The 14,689-nt window shown below is 38.9% G+C and overlaps 1 protein-coding gene and 1 long non-coding RNA gene across 2 annotated transcripts in view; both read left to right on the top strand.

The window, feature by feature from the left end:
* Positions 1–14,689, top strand: part of LOC125001222 (NACHT, LRR and PYD domains-containing protein 3-like) — a 174,398-nt gene that overhangs the window by 886 nt on the left and 158,823 nt on the right. The window lies entirely within an intron of this gene.
* LOC125001090 lies at positions 5,216–9,086 on the top strand. Its single transcript, XR_007111502.1, has 2 exons — positions 5,216–5,276; positions 8,994–9,086. It is a non-coding gene; the product is annotated as an uncharacterized LOC125001090 (long non-coding RNA).

Here is a 14,689-nt window from a genome sequence, read left to right as displayed (position 1 = left end):
GTTGTGTTGAAGAACAAAGCAGCAGTTCAGACCAGAGACGCCTGAATCTGATTCTGGTTCAAGCTGTGTGTCCTTTAAGAGCAACAGGTCGATGGAGCTCCCTATTTATTTTAAACAAGAACATCCTTCTGATGCAAAAAGGTAAAATGCTAATAAAGCAACTTTCATCCATCTTCCTCTGGGTTCAAGCTGCTCATGCCTATGATTATTTTGACAATTTAGTTCTGACCTCCTATGTGTTTCACTCTTTATCTTCTACATTCTTCCTCAAATAACTTGCAAGATGAACAGATTATAAAAAAAGCAGATGTTGCTGTGTGACGTGTGATGCTGTATGGTGTTTTGGTGAATAGGAATCCCTATCCCTATCCCGAATTTAGTTTAAAGTCTTGAACTTCACCTTATTTTAGAAATAATGAGGTTGTGAATAGGGCTTACCATTAACACCCTCCAAATACGGGTGAATTTCAGCAGTGGCAGGTAACTCAGCCACTCCCACGAGCCGCTTTGGCGGGCTGAATTATTGACACATTTTTTAATTGTAGTTTTCTCAAACAGCATCTGAAATGATAATCGAAATGCAAAGTGATACCATGACACTACAACGAGCACTATGTGTTCACAGTGTTTTCTCACTGGTCCATTCGTGACCAACGTCACTGTAGTCAGGCGTTGTCTTCTTCTGGTCTTCTGGTGAACTGATAATGTGGAGGCCATAGGCATATAGAAGGTGTCAGAAACCTGGGGAGGGGACCAGAAAAAAAAAAAACTTAATGGAAGCTGAATACTTGATGATGACCTGCAGTGTTAAACAACATTACCCTGTAATTTCCCAAAAACAAAACTGTGACTAGTGAAAATGTTAAGTGGCTAGTAACTTTAGAAAACAACTAGCCACAGTGGCTGGTGATCAATAAAAGTTAATGTCAAGCCCTGGTTGTGAATATAAACAATAATATGAGTTTTCCTTGTAGGGCATAATGATCAAGTCTTGAAATGATTTAGGGTTTTGTCAGGGCATGTCTCAGGGTTTTCTAGGTTCATTGTATAATCTGTCTGTGTTTATTAGGAGAAAGTTGGTAAATCAAAACTGGAGTGTCTAAAAGAGAATGGACTGAAAAGAAAGATAAGAAAACAAGGAAAAGGAGTCACCCAGGGGTTGTCAGTGATCAGTCTGTTCATCAGCATCAAACACAGCTGGACTCCATATTTAAGGTTTGTACATGGACAACAACTACTTTCCATCATCTCCATGCTGCTCTTTGTAGACCAGTGGACTGTCAGTTTGTCCACATGAGTCCGATGTTTGTCTCCATGATTTCAGTCTGGTTGTCATTCAGATAGTTTTCTGTTCCAGCTGCTGGAGGACAACATTGTGACTTTTGTGAAGAAGGAGCTGAAGAAGATTCAGAGGGATCTGAGTCCAGATTACCCAGAATGCTTAGAGAGTCAGAGGGAGGATGAGGAGGTGTTGGAGGGTGAGGATGAAGAGCAGAGGTGGAATAGCAGACAGGCATTTGTGAAGATCACACTGAACTTCCTGAGGAGAATGAAGCAGGAGAAGCTGGCTGATCGTCTGCAGAGTAAGTAAGAGGATTTCTATGAACATTGAACCTGATGAATGAATTAAACATTTACTAATGTCTCATAGATGTAGTTAGACACACATTATTTAGGGGAATTAAATATTATAATGTGTAGTGTGTAATTTCTTACACAGATAATCACTCATTTTTTCAGGGAATTAAATGTTGGATGTGTATTCACTGAACTTATTTGTTGTTGTTGCTTCAGACTTCTGTCAACGTGAACTTAAATCTAGCCTGAAGGAGAAGTTCCAGTGTGTCTTTGAGGGGATTGCTAAAGTAGGAAACTCAACTCTTCTGAATGAGATCTACACAGAGCTCTACATCACAGAGGGAGAGACTACAGAGGTCAATGATGAACATGAGGTCAGACAGATTGAAACAGCATCCAGTAAACTAGACAGACCAGAAACAACCATCAGACCAGAAGACATCTTCAAAGCCTCACCTGGAAGAGAGAAACCAATCAGAAGAGTGATGACAAAGGGAGTGGCTGGCATTGGGAAAACAGTCTTAACACAGAAGTTCACTCTGGACTGGGCTGAAGACAAAGCCAACCAGAACATCCACTTCATATTTCCATTGACTTTCAGAGAGCTGAATTTGTTGAAAGAGAGAAAGTTCAGCTTGGTGGAACTTGTTCATCACTTCTTCACTGAAACCAAAGAAGCAGGAATCTGCAGGTTTGAAGAGTTCCAGGTTGTGTTCATCTTTGACGGTCTGGATGAGTGTCGACTTCCTCTGGACTTCCACAACACTGAGATCCTGACTGATGTTACAGAGTCCACCTCAGTGGATGTGCTGCTGACAAACCTCATCAGGGGGAAACTGCTTCCCTCTGCTCACCTCTGGATAACCACACGACCTGCAGCAGCCAATCAGATCCCTCCTGAGTGTGTTGACATGGTGACAGAGGTCAGAGGGTTACACTGACCCCCAGAAGGAGGAGTACTTCAGGAAGAGATTCAGAGATGAGGAGCAGGCCAGCAGCATCATCTCCCACATCAAGACATCACGAAGCCTCCACATCATGTGTCACATCCCAGTCTTCTGCTGGATCTCTGCTACAGTTCTGGAGGATGTGTTGAAAACCAGAGAGAGAGGAGAGCTGCCCAAGACCCTGACTGAGATGTACATCCACTTCCTGGTGGTTCAGACCAAAGTGAAGAAGGTCAAGTATGATGGAGGATCTGAGACTGATCCACACTGGAGTCCAGAGACCAGGAAGATGATTGAGTCTCTGGGAAAACTGTCTTTTGATCAGCTGCTGAAAGGAAACCTGATCTTCTATGAATCAGACCTGACAGAGTGTGGCATCGATATCAGAGCAGCCTCAGTGTACTCAGGAGTGTTGACACAGATCTTTAAAGAGGAGAGAGGACTGTACCAGGACAAGGTGTTCTGCTTCGTCCATCTGAGTGTTCAGGAGTTTCTGGCTGCAGTCTACATGATCCACTGTTACACCAACAGGGAGACAGAAGTCCTGGTAGACTTCCTGGGACAAAACTTCAATGACTCAACTCTGGATGTCTTCCTGAACAGAGTCATGGAGAAATCCCTGGAGAGTAAAAATGGTCACCTGGACCTGATGGTTCGCTTCCTCCATGGCGTCTGTCTGCAGTCCAACCAGAGACTGTTAAGAGGTCTGCTGGGTCAGACAGAGATCAGTCCAGAAATCATCCAGAGAGCCATCAACAACCTAAAGAAGATGAACATGTACAACATTTCTCCTGACAGAAACATCAACATCTTCCACTGTCTGATGGAGATGAACGACCTCTCAGTTCATCAGGAGATCCAAGAGTTCCTGAAGTCAGAGAACAGATCAGAGAAGGAACTCTCTGAGATCCACTGCTCAGCTCTGGCCTACATGCTGCAGATGTCAGAGGAGGTTCTGGATGAGTTGGACCTGAACAAGTTCAACACATCATGGGAGGGACGACGGAGACTGATTCCAGCTGTGAGGAACTGCAGAAAGGCTCAGTATGTCCAGATGTGATTAACATTATGAATCAGTTTATAGTAGTTTAGTTCTTTACATGTTCACACTATAAAATTATCACCCTATTAAACTTATTTATTGCAAACATTACATATCAGTTTTATTTTGTTACAGGTTTATTTCTAATAATTCTTATTTTTGACATTTATTCTTCTGTTATCTTCCTTTATTTATATATACAGGATATTATAGATGTCTGTTGAATAATTTAATTTGATCTGTTTTAAAGGGTTGATTTTTCTGCATCTATTTTATTTTAATCATGATGACTTTGTGGAGTCCGACATTGGATCAGATCACACTGACAGACTGTGTGGAAGAAGCCTAAATCTATCTCCATTTATCTCCATTCATTTGCAGATTAAAACAAAGTTTAAAAGTCTGCAGGTTTAAGAGAAACTGATGAGAATTATTGTGTCATGTCAGATAAGAAGCTGAATCACTGATGTGAAAAACAAAATGTCAAACAGGATGAGTCCAACTGTTTATTATCAAATGCATGAAGTAAATAATAAAGTGTCTTCATTCATATTAACATGTTTTATATTTATGTGTCATGACAGATTTTCTGACTGTGGACTCTCAGAGAGTCACTGTGAAGTTGTGGCCTCAGCTCTGAAGTCCAACCCCTCCCATCTGACAGAGTTGGACATGAGTAACAACAACCTGAAGGATTCAGGAGTGAAGCATCTGTGTGATGGACTGAAGAGTCCAAACTGTAGACTGGAGACTCTGAGGTCAGTTCACTGAATGTTTTTATCACATTAAACAGTTTTCTTGTCAGGATTGACAGATAGAAAATGGAGCAGCAACAGTTGGTTTAAATGAAGGAGCATCATGTTGTTATTATCAGCAGGTGTCTCCTCAGTCATCAGTGGTCGGTCTGATCTCAAATCAGGACCAGTCTAGTGTTCACATGTACATTTAAAGAGTTATTAGAGTCAGGAATCATTCTTTCTGTTCATACTGTCTGTGGAGAAACTCATCAAGTCATTTCTTCCAGTGTAGTTGTGTTAGGAAGAGACCACTTCACAGTCAGTGTGGACAGTAGGAATTCTAAGAACTCTGTAATGTTCATCTGACATGTGACTGTTGCTTGAAGACAGACTGAAAATATGAACTTGTCCTTTAAACATTTTAACGATACCAACCTACTGAGATACCAAATACAGGAAGAAGAAGGTCATGGAACCATGAACTAATGAAACAGTTTGTTTTCAACATGTGTGATTTGATATTGATCCTGTAATGAGAGACTTGACTGAGGTCACAGACATGTTATTGATGTGTGTTGACATGAATAGTTGTCTGAATGTTGTGGTTGATGTTTGGATGATGTGTGTAGAAGGCTGACCATGATGATGATCCACAATAACACAAGGACAAAGTCACTCTAACTCATTTAGAGAACAGCTCATTGATTAGGACGTAGTAATGTTGATCTGAACATTAAAACCTGAACACATCTGATTGATTATCAATGATTTTATTAACGTCTTTTAATTCTATATTCAATTGAAATGGCTGCAGTTTGTCAGAGATCAGCGTGATTATCTGGTCTCAGCTCTGAAGTCCAACCCCTCCCATCTGAAACATCTGGAGCTGAGTGAAAACAACCTGAAGGATTCAGGAGTGAAACATCTGTGTGGTTTTCTGGAGAGTCCAGACTGTAGACTGGAGACTCTGGGGTCAGTTCACTGGATGTCTGTTACTATTGTGGATCTGATTTGTTTCATTACAAACTGAACTTAATTTATGTTCATATAGAATTTAAAGTCTTAGTTTTCAGTTCTAGCTTCATTTCCTTTCAGTTTTCAAGTTTTCAAATTTTCTCTTTCCTTTTCCTAAATTTAGTCTAAAATATCAAAGACGTGTTTTTTTTTAGTTTGCAAGAAAAATGTGTGAGTAAAAAAAGTGAAAAAAAAAGAATATGTTTTGTTGTAAGAAATAATGTTTGTATTGATTAACAGTCAGAACTACATCCAGACAACACACAAACACACACATCCAGATCCATGCAGCATGTTCTTGATGTGTGTTGACATGAATATTTGTCTGAATGTTGTGTCGACCACAATAAAAACATAAATAAATAAATAAATAAATACCTGCCATAAATAATGAATTAAATAAATAAATACCTAAATATATGTCATAAATACTATTTATTTCTTGGTGCACAACAAAGTGTTATTCAGATGAGGGGGGCTGTCCACACATGAGTGCACGGATAGACTGCACATGCCTTTTCACAGCAGCCAGGTAACTTGATTTGAAATAGCGCAGCAACGGCAGGCTGGAGCCGAGGCACTTAGCTGATGTGGCAGAAAGTAACAGTGTCAGTCAGGACTATTTCCCTTTTGCAGTGGACCCTGTCTGATAACTTGTTGCATTTAGCATGGTACACCAGCTCAAGCGTCCACCCTCAGATATTTGGAGAAGTGCTACATTGCTTGACCGTGGTCTGTCTGCCACACGGCTCCACCTCACACTGTTTAAAAGGAATTAATGTGACCAGAACTCACAGGATTCTCAAACTATTTTCCTGCTCTTATCTTTGCTGGAAACGTCAGATATGTGACATTACAGGATGATTAGTGACGTTGACAACTAGTACTTTCATACTTTGCATGCATACAGTAGAATTAACAGTAATAGGAGTATTTGGAGTCCGTGTCCAGGTACATGATGTTGTAGTGTAATCACATCTTCTCACGATACAAAGAAACCATACTATTCACTTCTTTTTTTCAGCGTGGACAGCCCCCCTCATCTGAAGAAAATGTTGTGGTGCATGTGAAGTGGTGCATCAACAAATAAAATAAATGGATAAATACATACAATAAATTGCATTTAGGTCATTTATATTAGGTATTTAATTATTTATATTTAGATTAATATTTAGTATTTATTTAATTGAATTATTTACTTTTTCTTTTGTCAGAATTGGTCCTGATCCACAATAACACAAGGACAAAGTCACTCTACTCATTTTAAGAGAACAGCTCATTGATTAGGACGTAGTAATGTTGATCTGAACATTAAAACCTGAACACATCTGATTGATTATCAATGATTTTATTAACATCTTTTTTTCTTTATTCAGATTGTTTGGCTGCAGGTTGTCAAAGATCAGCTGTGATTCTCTGGTCTCAGCTCTGAAGTCCAACCCCTCCCATCTGAAACATCTGGACCTGAGTTACAACAACCTGGAGGATCCAGGAGTGAAACATCTGTGTGGTTTTCTGGAGAGTCCAGACTGTAGACTGGAGACTCTGGGGTCAGTTCACTGGATGTCTGTTACTATTGTGGATCTGATTTGTTTAATTACAAACTGAACTTAATTTATGTTCATACATAACTTAAAGTCTTAGTTTTCAGTTCTAGCTTCATTTCCCTCTAGTTCTTTTTTTTCTTCCTAATTTCATCCATCATCTCAACGACATGTGTTTGTTTTTTTTTTGTTTGCTTTTTGGTCATTTCGTAGCAAATGTCTGTTGTTGAAGTAAATGAATGTTATTAATTTGTGTTAAACAGTCACATCTCTATCGCAAAAAAAAAAAAAAAAAAAATCACAAACACACGCATCCAGATCCATGGAGCATGTTATTGATGTGTGTTGACATGAATAGTTGTCTGAATGTTGTGTTGATGTCTGGATGATGTGTGTAGAAGGCTGACATGATGATGATCCACAATAACACAAGGACAAAGTCACTCTACTCATTTTAGAGAACAGCTCATTGATTAGGACGTAGTAATGTTGATCTGAACATTAAAACCTGAACACATCTGATTGATTATCAATGATTTTATTAACATCTTTTATTCTTTATTCAGATTGATTAGCTGCAGTTTGTCAGAGATCAGCTGTGATTCTCTGGTCTCAGCTCTGAAGTCCAACCCCTCCCATCTGAAACATCTGGACCTGAGTATCAACAACAACCTGAAGGATCCAGGAGTGAAACATCTGTGTGGTTTTCTGGAGAGTCCAGACTGTAGACTGGAGACTCTGGGGTCAGTTCACTGGATGTCTGTTACTATTGTGGATCTGATTTGTTTAATTACAAACTGAAATTAATTTATGTTCATATAGAAATTAAAGTCTTAGTTTTCAGTTCTAGCTTCATTTCCTTTCAGTTTTCAAATTTTCTCTTTTCCTAAAATTAGTCTGAAATGTTAAAGATGTGTTTTTTTTCAAGAAAAATGTGTAAATAAAAAAAAGTAAAAAAAAAAATAAAACATTTAGACATTAGAAATAATGTTTGTAATTGATAAACAGTCAGAACTACATCCAGACAACACGCAAACACACACATCCAGATCCATGCAGCATGTTCTTGATGTGTGTTGACATGAATAGTTGTCTGAATGTTGTGTCGACCACAATAAAAACATAAATAAATAAATACCTGCCATAAATAATGAATTAAATAAATAAATACCTAAATATAAGTCATAAATACTATTTATTTCTTGGTGCACAACAAAGTGTTATTCAGATGAGGGGGGCTGTCCACACATGAGTGCACGGATAGACTGCACATGCCTTTTCACAGCAGCCAGGTAACTTGATTTGAAATAGCGCAGCAACGGCAGGCTGGAGCCGAGGCACTTAGCTGATGTGGCAGAAAGTAACAGTGTCAGTCAGGACTATTTACCTTTTGCAGTGGACCCTGTCTGATAACTTGTTGCATTTAGCATGGTACACCAGCTCAAGCGTCCACCCTCAGATATTTGGAGGAAGTGCTACATTGCTTGACCGTGTCTGTCTGCCACACGGCTCCACCTCACCTGTTTAAAAGGAATTAATGTGACCAGAACTCACAGGATTCTCAAACTATTTTCCTGCTCTTATCTTTGCTGGAAACGTCAGATATGTGACATACAGGATGATTAGTGACGTTGACAACTAGTACTTTCATACTTTGCATGCATACAGTAGAATTAACAGTAATGGAGTATTTGGAGTCCGTGTCCAGGTACATGATGTTTGTAGTGTATCACATCTTCTCACGCACACAAAGAAACCATACTATTCAGTTCTTTTTTTTTCAGTGTGGAGAGCCCCCCTCATCTGAAGAAAATGTTGTGGTGCATGTGAAGTGGTGCATCAATAAATAAATAAATGGATAAATACATAAATAAATTGCATTCAGGTCATTTATTTAGGTATTTAATTATTTATATTTAGATATATATTTAGGTATTTATTTATTGAATTATTTACTTTTTGTTGTGTCAGAATTGGTCCTGATCCACAATAACACAAGGACAAAGTCACTCTACTCATTTAGAGAACAGCTCATTGATTAGGACGTAGTAATGTTGATCTGAACATTAAAACCTGAACACATCTGATTGATTATCAATGATTTTATTAACATCTTTTATTCTTCATTCAGATTGATTCACTGCAGTTTATCAGAGATCAGTTGTGATTCTCTGGTCTCAGCTCTGAAGTCCAACCCCTCCCATCTGAAACATCTGGACCTGAGTCACAACTACCTAAAGGATTCAGGAGTGAAACATCTGTGTGGTTTTCTGGAGAGTCCAGACTGTAGACTGGAGACTCTGGGGTCAGTTCACTGGATGTCTGTTACTATTGTGGATCTGATTTATTTAATTACAAACTGAACTGATTTATGTTCATACAGAACTTAAAGCCATAGTTTTTAGTTCTAGCTCAATTTTCCTCTAGTTCTTTTTTGTTTCTTCCTAATTTCATCCATCATCTCAACGACGTGTTTTTTTTCTTCATTTTGTAGCAAATGTCTGTTTGTTGTTAAACTAAATTAATGTTATTAAGTTGTGTTGAACAGTCACATCTGTATCCAGAAAAAACACAAACACACACATCCAGATCCATGCAGCATGTTCTTGATGTGTGTTGACATGAATAGTTGTCTGAATGTTGTGTTGATGTTTGGATGATGTGTGTAGAAGGCTGACATGATGATGATCCACAATAACACAAGGACAAAGTCACTCTACTCATTTTAGAGAACAGCTCATTGATTAGGATGTAGTAATGTTGATCTGAACATTTAAACCTGAACACATCTGATTGATTATCAATGATTTTATTAACATCTTTTATTCTTTATTCAGATTGTGGAGCTGCAGTTTGTCAGAGATCAGCTGTGATTCTCTGGTCTCAGCTCTGAAGTCCAACCCCTCCCATCTGAAACATCTGGAGATGAGTAACAACAACCTGAAGGATTCAGATGTGAAGCAGCTTCTTGATCTGGTGAAGAGTCCAGACTGTAGACTAAAGACTCTGAGGTGAGTGGAGGGTTGGAGTCAGTTCATTCTTCTTTCAGTAGTTTTGTACTAGACACAGAATCTAAAGTGTTTCCTGGAAACCTGCTGCTGTTTTCTTCAGAGATGCTGTCAGAGGAGAATGGAGACAGACTGGACAAAAGACAGAGACAACAGTCAGACAATCAGATCATCCTGAAGCTTGTTGTGTTGATGTTTTCAGGAAATAATGTGGATTCCAGCTGACAGCCTTACTAGATGAATAGAGACAGTGGTCCTCATTCATCAGATCTGATCTCAGACTCTTTGTTCTCTCACCTCAAAACATAAACAACTGATCAGTTTCATCTTTGTCACAGCTCTGAGATCAGTCTTGACTGAAGCCTGAAATCACAGAACCATCATTACATTTAGTAACCATGTGGTCTTTCTACAGAGCAGAACCTCTGCTGAGGTCCAGTCATCACATCTGTATCTCTGTCATTAGTTTCATCAGATATCTTCAATGTTTCTTAGTCAGCTGATGCTTCAGAAACACATGAGATGTTCATCAACACACTCAGACTCTTTATTGAGATGGAACAGCTGGAAATCCATCACTAAAGTGTTTGTGCAGTAATGAAGCGTTGATGACTCTCAGCAGTTTAATTTCCTCTGTGGACTTGAGAGAAATGTGCAGAGGAAACAGACTTGATGCCTACAAGTCTGTGCAGGTCTGTGAGCTTCCAGCTCCAACACGTTAACATGAAGCTGAAAGGAAGCTGGCTGAGCTCCACAGCTGCTCTGAACAGGACTGAAGTCCCTGCTGCTCTTTATACTGGATGTGCTGCATCACTGACTGACACCTGATGAAAGAAGTTCTCTGGAAACACTAAATCATCTCCTCTCTTCTTTCTTCTTCTCTCTGTAGGTGGATGTATAGGTAAACAGGACGGTATGTGAGCTGAGAGAGGATGAGCTGAGTCCTGATGATCCAGAGGTTGAATCAGCAGCAGCTTGTGTGTAGAGAGACTCTGACTGGACCATGTTACTGGGAGGTGGAGTCAAGAGGAGAGTTTCATCCACATGTTTCTCATTTAACATCATCAACAGAGCTGCAATCAATCTATTCTGACAGAACCAACAAATAAAGTCTAAAGCTAAAACAGTTCTTCTACATGGGAAGCGTTTTTCTTTGTGTATTTCTTTTACTTTCTTTTACCACATAAAATATGAAGTAAAAGTGGGAAACGTTCTTATATTAAAGAGTAATTATAGATGTCAGAGTACAGGAAGTCTACCATTTTTCTGAGAAATGTTTTTTTGCAATTTCTATGTTTTCAATAAAATAAAAATTGTACAGAGTACAGTGATGTTGTGGATGCACAATTTTATTTCATGACATCTTTTAATTGTAAATATATAAGCAGCCATATGCTATAAAATGAGTAATGCTGATGCTGTGTTGGTTAAAGTGACTTTACTTTAGTAAAAGCACCACACTGTAGTAAAATACTCCAGTCCTGCACTGACAATCTGTGTTAATGAGAAAATGTAGTTAAAATATAATTATCAGCATGTTTAATCTTTGTAATTATTATTATTAAACTCCTTAAACTGAAACCTGAACACACTGATACAGAAGATTATGAATCAAGAACAGACATGTTGATGGATAAACCTGGATAACCTGTCCTGTCTCTGTCACAAGTAAAAACCTGCTTTATTCCAGGAAGTAGCTAACTCACTTGTTCAGTGTTCAGGTTGGAGTGGAGTCTTCTTCATCTCTCTGGTTAAATAAACTGTAAGTTTGATTTGTTTAAAGCTTTAACTTTGTCTTCAGTAACTTTAATGTTTGTTTCTACTCTATAATGTTTGTAGAAGATGTTCACTTCTTATTTCATTATTAAGTTTGTGTCACTCTGCTTGAAGACCAGTCTACATTATTATTAAATTAATGATTCACTGGAATCAAACAGTATGAAGATCAGATTAAATTAAATTATTAAATCTTCATTCATCTGGATCCAGCCACAGATTTAAATCTAAAGTTACTTTCACTATCACCACCGTTGTGTCCCTTTTCCTCTGTGTGAACTCTGTCTGAAGGTCAAGTCGGTAGTTTATAATGATTAACTCTTTGAATCAGTTTAGTTCCAACAGAAATACTTAAGAAAAAGTGAACGTTCAGGAAAAAGGGGGCCTGCTGTTGAACCAGTCTAACCTGTTCTGACTCCATCACAGTGAAGCCGGGCTCGTTCCAGTGAGTAGCTCACCTGTGTCAGAGTCTCTAGGGTCCAGGGGTATAAAACCATCATCTCCACCACTCAAGTCAAAATAAAACATAAAGTTCTTTATGTCGTGTCAGAGTCTGTGTCTGTTTAACAGCTTTTCATTTCTACAGCTTCATGTCTCCATCTAGTGGACTGATAGTAGAACAACAGCTGATAGTAGAGTCACTGTCTGACCTCATCCACTGACACTGATATGAATCAGAAAATAAGAACCAGTCACTGGAGGAGCAGCTGATGTTTTACAGCAGAAATGATGTCAAGGATTTGATGTTCAGGTGAATGGTTTGTGTTTCCTCTGCAGGTGAAGGTAGAAAGTGTGTGTGAGCTGATGTGAATCCAGCAGCATGGATCAGTGTGAGGACAGAGAGGAGGGAGTCCCTCCCTCTAAATCCACTCTGAGTGGAGAACAGCATTTATCTGAGAAAAGGTAAGATAATGTTACAAGAAGTACAGAAGTCAGTGAGCGCCCCCTTGTGTTCAGTCAGGTTTTCAGCTGGTCTCAGTGGTCCAGTTGGTCCACAGTGATCTGCTCTTTCTAGTTTTTATAGCAGCTTCAGTAACTGTGAGGTAATGTTTTTCATGTTTGTCTCCTAGGAGTCATCAGAGAGAAGAATCTGACGACTTAAAACCTGAACCCAGCTGTGTGTCTATGAAGAGTGATCGATCAATGGGTGCTGGTATTGACTTTAAAAGACAAGAACCCTCAACTGTGAAGAGGTAAATAAATAATAACTGTCATCTGGAGTTTATATGTGAAATACTATGTTCATCGTGTGAAGCTTCAGACTTTGTTGAACTTGCTGAATGTTGATAATTAGTGAATTTCTCTCAATACATCAGGAAGCAGCAGAAACCTGAACCCAGCTGTGTGTCTATGAAGAGTGATCAATCAAAGGATGCAGAGATTACCTTTAAAAGACAAGAACCCTCAACTGTGAAGAAGTAAGATTTAAATTAATTTAAAATTAACATCATGGTCAGATTTACTTCTGAGTTAATCCTGCTACTATAGAGCCACAATACGTCTCTGCTGAACTAACTGTGGAAAATTCATGTTGTCATCATCTGCTGGTAACACAAGCAGCACCTTTAGACTAGGTTACTGTGTCATGTCAGAGGCTTTCTGGGTGTGTGTATGTGATTATATTCCTGTTGGATTTTGACAAGTTTCATCTTATCCTTGTTTAAACCTGATAAACTGAGGATTTCTCTCCATCTACCAGGATACAACAGAAACCAGACTCAAAACAACCAGAACGTGAACCCAGTTCTACGATGAGATATCGATTCTTTAACTTTAAAAGGAAATTATCTGCTTCAATGAAGTAAGATATAAAGGCTCTGAAAGCTATTAGTATGTCTTCTACATGTGATATTTTGTGTCTGTGAGGGGTAAATAGTTCAGGACACTGTCCTTTTGTCCCTGTGATTAACTGATACTATGGCCATTTTCTGAAGGAGTATTGTGTGTAAAACAAAGAGGTTTAGAATTGATCAATGTTATCAGCTCTTTATTAATGTCACAGTAGAGATTATTCTGATCACAACATTCACTACACAACACACTATCATTAACTCACTGTGGTTTATGTTTGTGAGGAAAAACACACATTGATTACAGATGGTGGAGACAATAATGTGAACTAATTGTTGATGATTCATTCACAGAGTGAAGCAGCAAAGTTTAAATGTTCATCAAACACAGCTGGACTCCATATTTAAGGTTTGTACATGGACAACAACTACTTTCCATCATCTCTATGCTGCTCTTTGTAGACCAGTGGACTGTCAGTCTGTCCAACATGGATCTGATGTTTGTCTCCATGATTTCAGTCTGGTTGTCATTCAGATAGTTTTCTGTTCCAGCTGCTGGAGGACAACATTGTCACTTTCGTGAAGAAGGAGCTGAAGAAGATTCAGAGGGATCTGAGTCCAGATTACCCAGAATGCTTAGAGAGTCAGAGGGAGGATGAGGAGGTGTTGGAGGGTGAGGATGAAGAGCAGAGGAGGAGCAGCAGAGAGGCATTTGTGAAGATCACGCTGAACTTCCTGAGGAGAATGAAGCAGGAGGAGCTGGCTGATCGTCTGCAGAGAAGTAAGAGGATTTCTATGAACATTGAACCTGATGAATGAATTAAACATTTACAAACGTCTCAAGAGATGGAACAAGTAACTGTATATTCACTCATTCTTTCAGGAAATGTTGTAAATGTATTCACTGATCTTATTTGTTGTTTGTTCATTCAGGACATGAAGCTGCAGTTTGTCAACGTGAACTTAAATCTAGTCTGAAGGAGAAGTTCCAGTGTGTGTTTGAGGGGATTGCTAAAGCAGGAAACTCAACTCTTCTGAATGAGATCTACACAGAGCTCTACATCACAAAGGGAGAGACTACAGAGGTCAATGATGAACATGAGGTCAGACAGATTGAAACAGCATCCAGGAAACTACACAGACCAGAAACAAGCATCAGACCAGAAGACATCTTTAAAGTCTCACCTGGAAGACATGGACCAATCAGAAGAGTGATGACAAAGGGAGTGGCTGGCATTGGGAAAACAGTCTTA

Source organism: Mugil cephalus, chromosome 23 (assembly GCF_022458985.1).
Source record: "Mugil cephalus isolate CIBA_MC_2020 chromosome 23, CIBA_Mcephalus_1.1, whole genome shotgun sequence".
In the NCBI taxonomy this organism is placed as follows: domain Eukaryota; kingdom Metazoa; phylum Chordata; class Actinopteri; order Mugiliformes; family Mugilidae; genus Mugil; species Mugil cephalus.
The sequence above is the reverse complement of the archived record's forward strand: the minus strand, read 5'-3'. Positions and strand labels throughout refer to the sequence as shown.